The following is a 13,786-nucleotide window of genomic DNA, read 5'->3' on the forward strand; positions in this document are numbered from 1 at the left end:
GCTCCCAGAAGGACCCACAACATTTAAAAAATTCAACAAAAGAGATCAAATAAATGTAATGCCGTTGTTACAGCAAATCCCTGTGGTTATAAATTAGAATACATAAAAATGTATGCTATTTTATACCTATGGGGAAAGACTGTCAAAGCAGCAAGAAAAAAAATCATCTCAATATAAAATTTAATTATGGTTCCATGTATTTTGTGGGGATAATCAAGTATTTACTGGCATTATGATAATATCTCTGTTTCAAATAAACTTACTATAAATTACAAAATTCAGGAGTTTGCTTAACCAAAATGCACTTTTTTATAAAAGAATTGCTCATTGCTATTCACCCCCTACTCATTGCTTCATTTTGAAATCTCAGAAGTCTTAATTATGAGGTTGAGTTTAGAGCATTTCTAAATGACACAGTACTTACAAATGGGAACAAAAATGGTGGTGAAGTAAGAATTAAAGAAAATACTTTTATGTTTTCTTCAAATGCATGTGTCTCTTTTTCTTAAAGACATATGCATAATAACCCTAAATGAGGCACCAAAAACAAAGCAAAATAAAACATTTTTGTCACTCATGGCTGAGAGAATCTATAACCAATAATATTTTGATTTTGCAGCTTTTTAAAAATCATTTGTTATCAGGATATGAAGTCTTGATAAAAAGGGCCTGATAATTGTTAAATAATGACATTTTTTAAAATTATGGCTGACTGACTGTATGAAATACTTAAAAATGTGTTAATCTGTTTCTCAACCATGATTTAAATTAAAGCACTTAGAGGTTTTCACTGATGCACTTTGAATGTGTCATCCAAGGTGTCAGGTCTAACTAAGCCCTGCAGATGTACAGAGTTGAAAGTGTTCTCTGGTTTAAATTAACAATATCCTTGCCAAGAGCCTGATTAAAAAGTGCTTCACTCAACCAATGAATAAAGTGTTTTAGAGTTCATTAAAATTAGGCTAAGCAATTATAATAAAATCTTTATTAAAAGGTGTATCCCTAAAAAAAAGGTATAAGACATCAAGTAACAGAAAATATATTAATGAGTCTCCATCACAATAGTCTATATTGTACTATTCAAAGGGTGAACTTTCCTTTAAAAAAAAAAGAAATTCTGAACATTATTGTTGAGGATGTCAATTGCAACATGTATATCTTTATATTATCATAGTAGTTATTTCTCATATAATTGAAGTCATTTATCAAAAGTACATAATATTATTATTATCTTACCCATCAATAAATTCACTCTGCTGGGTTAAAACACACAGGCACAAAACGTAGTGTAAAACCATTACTGCTTACCACCTGATAGAGCCAATTGTATTATCTTTTTTTTTTCATTTTTGGTTTGACCCGACAAAATTTATTCACAAAATACATATACATCTTCTCTTCTGAGCTAACAGAATTTTCTTGTTGAATAATTTAACCTTAAAGTAAGTTATCAATGATAAGCTTCTTCTAAGGAATAAAATATTGCAATAACTCAAAGCATTACAATTTCTCTGCCAAAAATCATTTTGTCACATAAGTGTAACTCTTTGACCAGGATAATTATCTAGTTGTCCAACTTTAGAGGAGACTTTGGTCCCTTTCTTCTTAAAATAACATCCTACTGTAACAAGTGAGTGTGGGACAGAATTAAAAACATGCATAAGGTAGAGCGTGATTGTGAAACACAAGAATGAGTGTCTTAAAAGAAACCCTGGTGGCATAGTGGTTAGGAATTTGGCTACTAACCGAAACTTCAAATCCACCAGGTGCTCCTTGGAAACTCTGTGGGGGCAGTTCTACTCTGTCCTATAGGGTCACTATGAGTAGGGATTGACTCCACGGCAATGAGGTACCATTTTCAGAAGAGGAGATATCATGGAATTCATAATTACTTACAGGTTTACATACCGTTCAAATAGAGTATATGTTTTATACATTCATGCTGCTTTTCCAAGGTAAGTTTAGGTGTATTTTTTCCTACTTGCCATTAGGTGGCTAACACATGTACTCTAAATAATCTAGAAATCAGTGCTGAACAGCAATTACTGTCCTCCTGTCAACAAGCTGGCTTTTTGTCCTTTGATTTCAATAGTAAAAACAATCCCCATATTATGTGAGTGCCACAAAAAATAAGACTTCAGTAGAAAGAAGCTATTATTGGCAGAAGAGTAGTAGCGAAAATATGAAAAGAAATCACAGCACAGAAAGTCAAGATGATGAAAATGATGAGCAGGTATTTAAGTATATGCTATGAGCTAGTATCTTTTGTATAGAGGGGAGATGTGCAATTTTGTTTTTCTGCCTCTGTAGTTATATCACCTCTAAAAGAAACCAAGCAAAGGAAGAAAAACTCCATACTGGAGTGAAACATCTAACAACATTATTATTATGTTTTATGGAGATATGAAATCTTGGCTACATAGCTTGTTGTTGTTAGTTGCCATCAAGTTGGCCCCCTAACTAATGGTGATCCCATGTACATGAAATGTCGCCTAGTCCTGAACCATCCCTGAGACTGTTTGCAGATAAGAGTGTTGTCATCCATAGGGTTTTCATTGGCTGATTTTTGGAAGTTGCATACCAGCCAGACCTTTCTTCCTAGGAAGTCTTCGTTTAGAAATTCTGCTGAAACCTATTCAGCATCAAAGCAACACATAAGCTACCCCCATTGACAGATGGGTGGTAGTCTGTTAATTAGGTGCATTGGCTGGGAATCAAACCCAAGTCTCCTGCAACGGAAGGCAAAAATCTACCACTGAACCACCACTGCCCTCACTACAAAGTTTAAGGATCCTAAATCAGAGGTTGCATTTATTATTTTGGTGCTCAAAGACAGGCTGCATGCTAAAGCCCTGCCGTTAAAATGCAATAAACCTTTTGCCCATAAATCGAGATTCCAAGGTAGAAAATGACCTGTGTTTATATGAAAAAGTCACCTTTGACTTTTCAGCATAGTTAAATCAAATATAAAACACCCGTATTTCAAATATAATGCAAATAAATTAAACCTCCTTTCCAAAAATAAAAGAGAAAAACCCTTCCACATTGAAGAATTTTTAAGAGGAAGACTGACGTAATTAGAAAAAGGGTACATTTCCAAAAAACAGTAGCATAGTAAAACTCATAAAACTACATGTTATATTCACTTATCCTTAGTTTCCCAGTAAGCACAATTTCCTAGAAGATCATCCTTTCTCTCTCAGTCTCTTCAGGAAAAGATTGGGGAAGCTGGTTCACCTGAGTGGTATGGTGGACTAGGTAGTAATTGAAATCTCAAACTTTCCCGGGATTTTGAATTTACCATTACACAATCCTCAGTGAACTCTAATCTTTGAAAGCAGATTTTTAACTTCATGTCATAATCTGTACAGTACTTTGTTACTGTATAAATGAGTTTTATGTAATTTTCTGCATTATTTTAACACAAATATTTAATAGTATTTTTAAAGATTTTTTTATAATAATGATTGAAATTAAGATTTATTCATTTTGGACTGAAACGAACAAAAAATGTTGTTGTTAAGTGCCATTGAGTTGGTTCTGACTCATAGTGACCCTGTGAACAACAGAACGAAACACTGCCCCATCCTGCGCCATCCTCACAATCTCACAATCATTGCTATGTTTGAGCCCATTGTTGCAGCCACTGTGTCAATCCATCTCATTGAACGTCTCCTTTTTTTTTTTTTTTTTGATGACCTTCTACTTTACCAATGATGATGTCTTCCAGGTGCTGGTCACTCCTGATAACTTCTCCAAAGCACATGAGACGAAGTCTCACCATTCTCCCTTCTAAGGAGCATTTTTTTTTTAAACTCGATATTATTTGCCAATACCACAATTTAAATGTATCAATTTTTCTTCAGTCTTCCTTATTCATTGTCCAGCTTCCATATGCATACAACATGACTGAAAATACCATGGCTTGGGTCAGGCACACCTTAGTCCTCAAAGTGACGTCTTTGCTTTTCAATACTTTAAAGAGATCTTTTGCAGCAGATTTGCCCAATGCCATATGTTGTTTGATTTCTTGACTGCTGCTTCAATGGGCATTGATTGTGGATCCAAGGAAAGTGATATACCTGACAACTTCAATATTTTCTTCATTTAAAACAAAACATAACAATGTAAATTTAGCTTTTCTGCTTCTCTGGTGGTATCACTTCTGAAAGACACCAAGTAAAGGAAAAAAAACTCCAAGAGAAAGTCTCACAACGTTATCTTGCTATAGTTCTTTGCTACAAACTTTAAGGCTCTTGAAGTCTTGGAAAGACTTCTTATTTTATAAGACTTTAGGAGGAATAATGAAGATATGTTTTTGTATTAAAACTATCAAACACAGACACTAAACTCTGAGTAAAGAAGAGACTCCCTGACTAATAAACCAAAAAAACCAAACCCAGTGCCGTCGGTTCGATTCCGACTCATAGCAACCCTATAGGACAGAGTAGAACTGCCCCATAGAGCTTCCAAGGAGCACCTAGTGGATTCAAACTGGCAACCCTTTGGTTAGCAGCTGTAGCACTTAACCTCTATGCCACTAGGGTTTCCCCCTGACTAATAGCAACTGTTTTCTTCCCCTTTCTCGAAAATAAATTTTCAGATATATTGACTCCAACAAATTTCCACCCCCCAAAAAACTACCTTTTGCATTTTAATCATGTTTTCACATTAAAGGACATACTTATCAGGAAAACAACTTCCACGCCCATTTACTAGGATGATAAAGTCACCTAACTTTATTCATGTAACTGTACGTTGTTGTTGTTGTTGTTAGCTGCCGTCGAGTCGGTTCCAACTCATAGCGACCCTATGCACAACAGAACGAAACACTGCCCGGTCCTGAGCCATCCTCACAATCGTTGTTATGCTTGACCCCATTGTTGCAGCCACTGTGTCAATCCACCTCACTGAGGGTCTTCCTCTTTTCCGCTGACCCTGTACTCTGCCAAGCATGATGTCCTTCTCCAGGGACTGATCCCTCCTGACAACATGTCCAAAGTATATAAGACGCAGCCTCGCCATCCTTGCTTCTAAGGAGCATTCTGGTTGTACTTCTTTCAAGACAGATCTGTTCATTCTATTGGCAGTCCACAGTATATTCAATATTCTTCGCCAACACCACAATTCAAAGGCGTCAATTCTTCTTTGGTCTTCCTTATTCATTGTCCAGCTTTCACATGCATATGATGGGATTGAAAATACCATGGTTTGGGTCAGGCACACCTTAGTCTTCAAGGTGACATCTTTGCTCTTCAACACTTTAAAGGGGTCCTTTGCAGCAGATTTACCCAATGCAATGTGTCTTTTGATTTCTTGACTGCTGCTTCCATGGCTGTTAATTGTGGATTCAAGTAAAAAGAAATCTTTGACAGCATCAATCTTTTCTCTGTTTATCATGATGTTGCTCATTGGTCCAGTTGTGAGGATTTTTGTTTTCTTTATGTTGAGGTGCAATCCATACTGAAGGCTGTGGTCTTTGATCTTCATTAGGAAATGCTTCCAGTCCTCTTCACTTTCAGCAGGCAAGGTTGTGTCATCTGCATAATCCAGGTTGTTAATGAGTCTTCCTCCAATCCTGATGCCCCGTTCTTCTTCATATAGTCCAGCTTCTAGGATTATTTGCTCAGCATACAGATTGAATAGGTATGGTTAAAGAATAGAATCCTTACACACACCTTTCCTGACTTTAAACCAGTCCGTATCCCCTTGTTCTGTCTGAACAACTGCCTCTTGATCCATGTAAAGGTTCCTCATGAGCACAATTAAGTGTTCTGGAATTCCCATTCTTCACAGTGTTATCCATAATTTGTTATGATCCACACAGTCAAATGCCTTTGCAACTAGTCTATAAAACACAGGTAAACATCCTTCTGGTATTCTCTGGTTTCAACCAGGATCCATCTGACATCAGCAATGATATCCCCAGCCTGAATTTCTGTTAGTTCCCTGTCGATATACTGCTGCAGCAGTTTTTGAATGATCTTCAGCAAAATTTTGCTTGCATGTGATATTAATGATATTGTTCTATAATTTCCACATTTGGTTAGATCACCTTTCTTGGGAATAAGCATAAATATGGATCTCTTCCAGTCAGTTGGCCAGGAAGCTGACTTCCATATTTCTTGGCATAGATGAGTGAGCACCTCCAGTGTTGCATCTGTTTGTTGAAACATCTCAATTGATATTCCATCAATTCCTGGAGTCTCGTTTTTCACCAGTGCCTTCAGAGCAGCTTGGACTTTTTCCCTCAGTACCATCAGTTCCTGATCATATGCCACCTCTTGAAATGGTTGAACATTGACTAATTCTTTTTGGTATAATGATTCTGTGTATTCCTTCCATCTTCTTTTGATGTCTCCTGTATTGTTTAATATCTTCCCCATAGAATCCTTCACTATTGCAACTCGTGGCTTGAATTCTTTCTTCAGTTCTTTAAGCTTGAGAAATGCCGAGCATGTTCTTCCCTTTTGGTTTTCCATCTCCAGCTCTTTGAACATGTCACTATAATACTTTAATTTGTCTTCTCGAGCCACCCTTTGAAATCTTCTGTTCAGTTCTTTTACTTCATCAATTCTTCCTTTTGCTTTAGCTGCCTGACGTTCGAGAGCAAGATTCAGAGTCTCCTCTGACATCCATCTTGGTCTTTTCTTTCTTTCCTGTCTTTTCAATGACCTCTTGCTCACTAATGCCTAGGATATTGATGTTCACGCATTCCATTTCATTTTTGATGATTTCTAATTTTTCTAGATTCATACCTCGTACATTCCAGGTTCCAATTATTAATGGATATTTGCAGCTGTTTCTTCTCATTTTGAGTTGTGCCACATCAGCAAATGAAGGTCCTAAAAGCTTTACTCCAACCACATCAAGGTTGGCTCTACTTTGAGGAGGCAGCTCTTCCCCAGTCATCTTTTGAGTGTCTTCCAACCTGGGGGTCCCATCTTCCAGCACTATATCAGACAATGTTCCACTGCTATTCATAAGGTTTTCACTGGCTAATGTTTTTCAGAAGTAGACTGCTGGGTCCTTCTTCCTAGTCTGTCTTAGTCTGGAAGCTCAGCTGAAACCTGTCCTCCGTGGGCAACCCTGCTGGTATCTGAATACTGGGGACATAGCTTCCAGAATCACAGCAACATGCAAGCCCCCACAGTATGACAAACTGACAGACACGTGGGGGTGCAACTGTATATCACTTACATATTCACATTTTTCCAGGAATTGCTTCCTTATTATCAGCAGAGAGATACATTTCTCTTTAAGCATATTTCCATGGTTTGTGTGTATGTATTCCTTCTCACTAGATTTCTTGAGAATTGTGCAGTGACCATTGTGTTCTACTACATCTAATATCATTCTTGAAATTTCACCCTATTTCCCATTCCTATTCAAACCCATAGATGATCTCTCTTTCTCTCACTTCTCAAATCTAAATTTGGTTAAATAAAATAAAACAGGGCAAGCTCCCAAATAAACACAGCTACTGTCCAGTTGGGGAAACCCTGGTGGCATAGTGGTTAAGAGCTATGGCTGCTAACCAAAAGGTCAGCAGTTCGAATCCACCAGGCACTCCCTGGAAACCATGTGGGGCAGTTCTACTCTGTCCTATAGGGTCACTATGAGTCGGAATTGACTCGACAGCAGTGGGTTTGGTTTTGGTTTTCTCCACTTGGGAGACAGTCATAGAGTAGAAGCAAATAGCTTTTTGTATGGAAGATGTAGATCAGTTGCTCAGAAGGAGACCCCTTAAGTCACTTTTTCATGATTCTGTGCTAATTGTGTCCCATTCGGCTGACAAAAATAAAGCAAAAGATTTTACATGCAGTACTGGCTAAATACACATTTCTTGAATGTCTTAAATAGTAAATGGTACAGTTTCTTAAAAAATGTTATGACCTCTTTTGCATCGACCTCAGCCTATTACAACTATCCATCTTTTTCCCAAGGTTTAGATAATAATAATTAATTTTGCAAGCATTCTTTATACCCAATTTCTGACTATGTATATTAATTTTAATATTTACTTGTTGCAAAAACATTATTGAATATTTGTCCATGAGACTACGGTCAATTCTAAAAATCTCTCATTCCATGTTCACTCATTTTATCTAGAGCATTTATGAATAAACAGAGCCAATCGAGGGCCTTCAATTTGGCAATCTGCATAGTATTGATAGAGTATCATATAGCATTGATAGAAATATACTCATCTGTCAGTTTGTTGTACTGTGGTTGCTTGTGTGTTGTTATGATGCTGGAAGCTATGCCACCAGTATTTACCAGCAGGGTCACCCAATGTCAACAGGTTTCAGAAGGGCTTCCAGACTAAAACAGACTGGGAAGAAGGACCTGGTGATCTACTTCTTAAAAAATTGGCCAGTGAAAATCTTATGAATAGCAGCAGAACATTGTCTGATATAGTCCTGCAAGATGAGCCCCTCAGGGAGGAAGGCACTCAAAATATGACAAGAGAAGAGCTGCCTCCTCAAAATAAAGTCAACCTTAATGATGTGGATGCAGTAAAGCTTTTCAGGCCTTCATTTGCTGATGTGACACAACTCAAAATAAGAAGAAAGAGCTGCAAACATCCGTTAATAATTAGAAAATGGAATGCATGTAGTATGAACCTAGGAAAATTGGAAATCATCAAAAATGAAATGGAGTACATAAACATCAATATTTTAGGCATTAGTGAGCTGAAATGGACTGGTGTTGGCCATTTTGAATCGGACAATCACATGATCTACTATGCGAGAATGACAACTTGAAGAGGAATGGCATTACAGTCTCTGTCAAAAACAATATTTCAAGGTTGATTTTGAAATACAATGCTTTCGATGACAGGATAATATCCATACACCTACAAGGAAGATAAGTTAATACAAATATTATTCAAATTTACACACCAACCACTAAGGCCAAAAATGAAATGGAATGCTTGAAGATAGATATCCTAGACGCTAATGAGCTGAAATGGACTGGTACTGGCCATTTTTAATCAGACAACCATATGGTCTACTATGCTGGAAATGACAAATTGAAGAGGAACAGCATCAAATTCATGGTCAAAAAGAATATTTCAAGATTTATCCCGAAGTACAACACTGTCAGTGATAGTATAACGTCCCTATGCCTACAAGGAAGACCATTTAATACAACTACTACTCAAATTTATGCACCAAACACTAATACCAAAAATGAAGAAATTGAAGATTTTTACCAACTTCTGCAGTTTGATCACACATGCAATCAAGATGCATTGACAATCGCTGGTGATTTGAATGTGAAAGTTGGAAATAAAGAAGCATCAGTAGTTGGGAAATATGGCCTTGGTGATAGAAATGATGCTGGAGATTGCATGATAGAATTTTGCAAGACCAAAAACTTATTCATGGGAAATACCTTTTTTTCAACAACATAAATACAAATGGCAACTAACAGGTGGACTTTGTCAGATGGAATACATAGGAATCAAATCGACTGTATCTGTGGAGAGAGATGATGGAGAAGCTCGATATCATTAGTCTGAACAAGACCAGGGGCCAACTCCAGAACAGACAATCAACTGCTTATATGAAAGTTCAAATTGAAGCAGAAGAAAATTAAAATAAGTCCACGAGAGCCAAAGTACAACCTTGAGTATATCCCATCTGAATTTAGAGACCATCTCAAAAATAGATTTGATACATTGGACACTAATGACCGAAGACCAGACGAGTTGTGGGATGACATGAAAGACATCATATATGAAGAAAACAAAAGGTCATTGAAAAGAGAAAAGGAAGTCCAAAATGGACATTAGAAAAAACTCTGAAACTTGCTCTGAGTGCAGAGTAACTAAAGCAATAGGAAGAAATGATGAAGTAAAAGAGCGGAATGAAAGATTTCAAAGGGTGGCTTGAGAAGACGAAGTAAAGTATCAAAATGAAATGTACAAAGACCTGGTGTTAGAAAACCAAATGAAAAGAACATGCTTGGCATTTCTCAAGCTGAAAGAACTGAAAAAAAAAAAAATTCAAGCCTTGAGTTGCAATATTGAAGGATTCTATGGGCAAAATATGGAATGACACAGGAAGCTTCAAAAGGAGATAGAAGGAATACACAGAGTCATTGTACCAAAAATAATTGGTCGATGTTCAACCATTTCAGGAGGTGACATATGAACAAGAACTGATGGTACTGCAGGAAAAAGTCCAGGCTGCACTGAAGGCTTGATGAAAAACAAAGCTGCAGGAATTGATAAACATCTATTGAAATGTTTCAACAAACGGATGTAATGCTGGAAGTGCTCACGCGTCTGTGCCAAGAAATTTAGAAGACAGCTACCTGGCCAACAGACTGGAAGAGATCTATTATCTGTGCCCATTCCAAAAAAAGGTGATCCAACAGAATGTGGAAATTATTGAAACAATACCATTAATGTCACTGACAAGTAAAATTTTGCTGAAGATCATTAAAACGTGGTTGCAACAGTACATCAACAGGGAAATGCCAGAAATCCAAGCTAATTCAGAAGAGGATGTGGAATGAAGGATATTATTGCTGATGTCAGATGGATCATGACTAAAAGCAAAGAATACCAGAAACATGTTTACCTGTGTTTTATTGACTATGCAAAGACATTCGACTGTGTGGATAATAAATTATGGATAACTTGGAGAAGAATGGGGATTTCAGAACACTTAATTGTGCTCATGAGGAACCTGTACATAGACCAAGAGGCAGTCGTTCAAACAGAATAAGAGGATACTGCATGTTTAAAATCAGAAAAGCTGTGTGGCAGGGTTGTATCCTTTCACCATACTTATTCAATCTGTACGCTGAGCAAATACTCTGAGAAAGTGGACTGTATGAAGAATGGGGCATCAGGATTGAAGGAAGACTCATCAACAACCTGTGATATTCAGATGACCAACCTTGTTTGGTGAAATCAAAGAGGACTTGAAACACTTAGTGTTGAAGATCAAAGACCACTGCCTTCAGCCTTAACATAAAGAAAACAAAACATTTTCAAAACAGGACCAATAAGCAACATCATGATAAACAGAGAAAAGACTGATGTTGTCAAGGTTTCATTTTATTTGGATCCACAATCACTGCTCACGGAAACAGCAGTAAGAAACCAAAAAACTCATTGCGGGCAAATCTGCTGCAAAAAAAATCTCTTTAAAGTATTCAAAAGCAAAGATGTCACTTTGAGGACTCAGGTACACCAGAATCAAGCAATAGTATTTTCAGTTGTGTTATATGCACTTGAAACTGGACAATGAATAAGGAATTTCTGACTGTAGAAGAATTAATGCCTTTGAGTTGTGGTGTTGGTGAAAAATACTGAATATACCATACACTGGCAAGAGAATGAAGAAGTCTGTCTTAGAAGAAGTACAGCCAGGATGTTCCTCAAAAGCGAGGATGGCGAGACTTAGTCTCATGCACTTTAGACATGTTATCAGGAGCTAACAGTCCCTGGAGAAGGACATCATCATTGGTAAAGCAGAGGGTCAGCAATAAAAGAGGAACACCCTCGGTAAGTTGGATTGACACAGTGGCTGCAACAATGGGCTTAAACAGCAATGACTGTGAGGATGGCACAGGACTGGGCAGGATTTTGTTCTGCTGTACACAGTGTCACTATGAGTCAGAACCAACTTGACGGCACCTAACAACTACGGCAATTGATTGAAATGACCTTCAGTTGGGCTATATACTCTATTAAGATGACATTACTGCATTATCAGTGTAGGTGGCTTCTCAATAGTCTTCATATCGAACTATGAAACTTTTGTCTAGAATTCTATATTTCTCAAGCTCTCTGATGGCCCATTATTTTCATTTTCTCTAAGAAGGATGGTTTCTGGAAATCCTGAGGCTGACAAGGCATTGCCAGCCCTGTCTTTCTTCTTTTAAGACTGCCTCAGTCTTTCACTCGTCATGCAGTCTTAGGTCCCAGTAGAGATTTCTGAGTTTTGCCACTCTTGTAACACTACACTAATATGGATGAATATGGCATACGTTTTAGGAAACAGTTAAAATTTGAATGAATTAACAGCTGTTCATTGTTTTCATAGAAAAAACAAAGGAGTGAAGTGAATTTACTTTACTCAGCATTCAATATTCTAAATAAATAAGTGAAATGAAAAATCCTCTAAGGCTAAGAATCCAAAAGCTATATTATAGCACACAATAAAAATAATCTGCCAAGTATCCAAATGAGTGTTGAGTTACACATAGAGAATTCTGTATCTTCAGTATAAAGCAAGAAAAATGTACCAGTTTGTACACAGAAAGGGAATATGAATAAGAATAATAAGAAGAATTTTAGGCATAGTGAAGAATAGATGTTTATTATTCACTTAGATTTTTTGTAGGCTGAATGAAAAGGTGACTTATTTTTACTTAATTTACGATTATAATAAAATTAAGAAAAAATTTTAAAAACATCTTTATTTTTCTTCTTTCTTTTATTCTACAATAAAAGGGATCATTCTTATTAAAAAAAAAAAACATTCTTATTGCTTAATACTAAATCCTGTGTAATAACCTGCTGCAGCATTACAACTTAACTACATCTGAAAGAAAGGATATTGCTACATATTAACGGATTCATATTTTTTTACACAAGTATATTATAATATAAATACAGTATGGGGAAAGTCAAATTAAATGGATGTTAAAAATATATGTACTTTTAATACAGTAAGTTAAAAGTACAATTACAAAGCAAAAGAGTAATACAAAAATGAACAGTGCAAACATTTCTTTAAAACTGCTGGATAGTTTATTTTAATTAGTAGAAAGCACGGTGAACACAAAGTTAGAAATATTCAGTACTTTCTTTAATAAATGTTCTTCATTTTTAAAAAAATTGCTAAAGTTAATTTTTAAAGTGGTCCTGGCCTTTCACCCAGTGCCGTCAAGTCGATTCCGACTCATAGCGACCCTATAGGACAGAGTAGAACTGCCCCATAGAGTTTCCAAGGAGCGCCTGGCGGATTCAAACCGCTGACCTCTTGGTTAGCAGTTGTAGTACTTAACCACTATGCCACCAGGGTTTCCCTCCTGACCTTTTAGTTAGCTAAATTACCTTTTAGTCATTAATTCTTTAAGAATTGTGGAGAAACTGTGTAGTAGGAAACACTTGTTAAAACAGATATATTACCATAAATACAGAAAAACATTTTCTTTTATACTTTCTTAATTTACAATAATCAAAATGGCAAAATTAAAGAAAAGCTTAAGGAATAGCATGATTTAATAAGAATGGAAGACAGAAGATTGTCATGTACCAGGGTCTAAAAAAATGAGTCGCCAATAAGAAGGAATAAAGATGTTTTAACTAAAATTTTGAACAAATAAGATTTTTACAGATAAAATGCCTTTGATTTGTTTCAAAGCCTATTCCTATAAGCGTGCAGTTTCATCATGATAATTACGTGTGCCCAAGAGTGGCACCACCACTCAACGATTACAAGCTTAGTTTGTATCTTATATAGCATACATCCCACAGGAATAGCCAAGATTTCATAAGTTACAGGAACCACAAACACATCTCACTCCTGAGTCATTTATTTCTTGAAGTGAGAAGAGGCAATGATGGAAAAGTTTCCTCATTATGTACTCCAAAGATAATAGTAATAGAAAGATTTTGAGTTTGAAGAACTTCATACATTTCAGTGAATAAAAACAATACGTACTATAAATCTTCCTCCTGTCTGGAGTGCCGCTGACCTAGCCTCATCATTTTATTCCTAAACTAGAGCAAAGAGATTTTCTAGACCCTGTTGTA

At 36.5% G+C, this 13,786-nt stretch overlaps 1 protein-coding gene across 18 annotated transcripts in view; it reads right to left on the reverse strand.

Moving 5' to 3' along the window:
• The window catches only part of MCTP1 (multiple C2 and transmembrane domain containing 1), a 632,230-nt gene that overhangs the window by 244,173 nt on the left and 374,271 nt on the right, over window positions 1-13,786 (reverse strand). The gene's annotated exons all lie outside the window — the stretch shown is intronic.

The sequence above is a fragment of the Loxodonta africana genome, chromosome 2, assembly GCF_030014295.1.
Source record: "Loxodonta africana isolate mLoxAfr1 chromosome 2, mLoxAfr1.hap2, whole genome shotgun sequence".
Lineage (NCBI taxonomy): Eukaryota > Metazoa > Chordata > Mammalia > Proboscidea > Elephantidae > Loxodonta > Loxodonta africana.